This window comes from Schistocerca piceifrons, unplaced genomic scaffold (assembly GCF_021461385.2).
Source record: "Schistocerca piceifrons isolate TAMUIC-IGC-003096 unplaced genomic scaffold, iqSchPice1.1 HiC_scaffold_936, whole genome shotgun sequence".
In the NCBI taxonomy this organism is placed as follows: domain Eukaryota; kingdom Metazoa; phylum Arthropoda; class Insecta; order Orthoptera; family Acrididae; genus Schistocerca; species Schistocerca piceifrons.
Window position 1 is genome coordinate 5,961,285 of NW_025729208.1, and position 2,500 is coordinate 5,963,784.

At 57.1% G+C, this 2,500-nt stretch overlaps 1 non-coding gene across 1 annotated transcript in view; it reads left to right on the forward strand.

The window, feature by feature from the left end:
* The first annotated feature begins 2,393 nt into the window (after nt 1–2,393).
* Nucleotides 2,394–2,500, forward strand: part of LOC124772214 — a 1,909-nt gene continuing 1,802 nt past the window's right edge. Inside the window, exon 1 of the ribosomal RNA XR_007013879.1 lies at nt 2,394–2,500. This exon is cut by the window's right edge and continues 1,802 nt beyond it. This is a non-coding gene — a ribosomal RNA (small subunit ribosomal RNA).

Below are 2,500 nucleotides of genomic sequence, written 5' to 3' on the forward strand. Positions count from 1 at the left end.
GTTGTGCCTTAACCTAACCCATGTTGTGCCTTAACCTAACCCATGTTGTGCCTTAACCTAACCCATGTTGTGCCTTAACCTAACCCATGTTGTGCCTTAACCTAACCTATGTTGTGCCTTAACCTAACCTATGTTGTGCCTTAACCTAACCTATGTTGTGCCTTAACCTAACCCATGTTGTGCCTTAACCTAACCCATGTTGTGCCTTAACCTAACCCATGTTGTGCCTTAACCTAACCCATGTTGTGCCTTAACCTAACCCATGTTGTGCCTTAACCTAACCCATGTTGTGCCTTAACCTAACCCATGTTGTGCCTTAACCTAACCCATGTTGTGCCTTAACCTAACCCATGTTGTGCCTTAACCTAACCCATGTTGTGCCTTAACCTAACCCATGTTGTGCCTTAACCTAACCCATGTCGTGCCTTAACCTAACCCACGTCGTGCCTTAACCTAACCCACGTCGTGCCTTAACCTAACCCACGTCGTGCCTTAACCTAACCCACGTCGTGCCTTAACCTAACCCACGTCGTGCCTTAACCTAACCCACGTCGTGCCTTAACCTAACCCACGTTGTCGCCTAACGTAACCCACGTTGTCGCCTAAACCTGCTCTGTAATTGTTATACGACTCGTTCAATTAGTGTAGTGTTGCCCACCCGCAACCCTCGCAATATAGTTCGCTACTCGCACTCCCCGCTCCCCTGTGTATCGCTTCATGTTAAACACCTTGCAAGTCTTGCTCACTTTCCACATGCTCCTGCTGTACACTGTAATGTGGATGGCAGCAGGACGTACATGCCGCCCCTCCCCACGTCCCCACCTTGCCCCCTGCCTTCGCAAGCTGGTTGGTGAGAACTTTGCATGTTCAATGCCCTCCGCATGCGACGTACTCAGGCTACGTTGTGGTGCGGCCTGTGTCAACTGTCCGCTAATGTCGTACGCGTAAACCACAATCTGTACTGCACATTCGTCCTTATGTACTGAATGATACATCGTGGCACATGTGTGACCGTACAACGACTGCGCCCAAAAACGGCGGACCATACAGTGCAAATATTGTGCACGCAGCTACGTGTCGTCTCCCTATGAGAGCTGGATTGCAGTGTGGTACGCCATAGAGACGTGTGGGAGGAACGGACGCCGTGGATGGCGATCAGCATGAGCTGTCTGTTGATGTATTCGGACCTAGTCGTCTCTCCTCACACACCGTGATGGCATGGTGCACCGCGTTCCATATCTGCGACATGCTACAGAGGCCGGTTGACAGTCGTTCGAGCAATGGACATCGCATACGTACGGGGGCCACCTTCCACGTATTGTCTAGGCGTGCACATTTTGTTGCGTGTATGTGGGCAGACGTAGTGTGGCGTGACACCTGACACAGGCATGCAATAATCGTGGAAGTTGCAAATGGCGATGGACGCCTGCGTTTTCTGGTGAAGTTACGCAAATGAACAAATGGTAACCTGTTGTGGTGCGGTTGTTCTCGCTAGGGGTGAATCGGTGATGGCGACGATAGGTTGAGGTACTAACCGGTTGTTCCAGCGATACCCACCATGCCGACGAAACTGAACGGCATCTGGGTGTGAAGCGATACGCGGCGGTGGCTGGGTGGGACCGTCCCCGGCCGGTGAGGGGGCGCCTCCCGGCGTGCTGGCCGCGCGGTGCGTGGGCGCACGCGCTACAGCCGGCTGGTGGGGGCGGCCAGTGGCAGGCGCGCCGGCCGACGGACGCGGCAGGCGTCGCAGCTGCGCGCCGGCGCACCCTGCGCGCGGCGCCGTGCGGCCAAAGTAGGTCCTCGCGGGCCCGGTGCGAAGCGCGGTGGACATCTTCAGTGTGCTGGTCCGATTGAGGACTGTGTGCGTTGAGGATGCGCTGCCGCCCGGCGCTCGGCGCCGCGACGCCGTCTGCTGCTCGGTCGCCCCAGCGGTTCTCGCTGGTGGTTTGTATCGCAGCTGTGCGGATGTGTTGGCGCGTGCGCTGTGCTGGGAGAGTTCGCTTCGGCACCCAAGTGGGGCTTTTGTCCTTCTGTGGCGCTGGCGTTGGAGCTGCCGGTCACCGTAGGTGGCGCGTGTTGTCTCCCGCCGGCAATGCCACGACAGCACGCTCCCGGGCCTCTGTCGGCAGCGGCAAGCTCAGTTGGGAGCACGGGTGGTCGCACCGAAAGCGTCTACTCGCCTAACTCCGGGCGATTGCGCCTCTCTCGAACCCGACCAAGTACTTGGGACGGCGCTGCGCGCCGCCGGGACCTGAGAGGGTTTCGAGGTGTATTGTGCAGGGGAGCTCAGCCTCCTCCTGTTTGCAGAATGATTGAGCGGACGCTTGCGTGTTCGCGCGGGCCCCCGGGACACACTCCCGGGCGGCCGGCTGCTCAGCTCTAGTTGACGCAGCTCCCTGGTTGATCCTGCCAGTAGTCATATGCTTGTCTCAAAGATTAAGCCATGCATGTCTCAGTACAAGCCGCATTAAGGTGAAACCGCGAATGGCTCATTAAATCA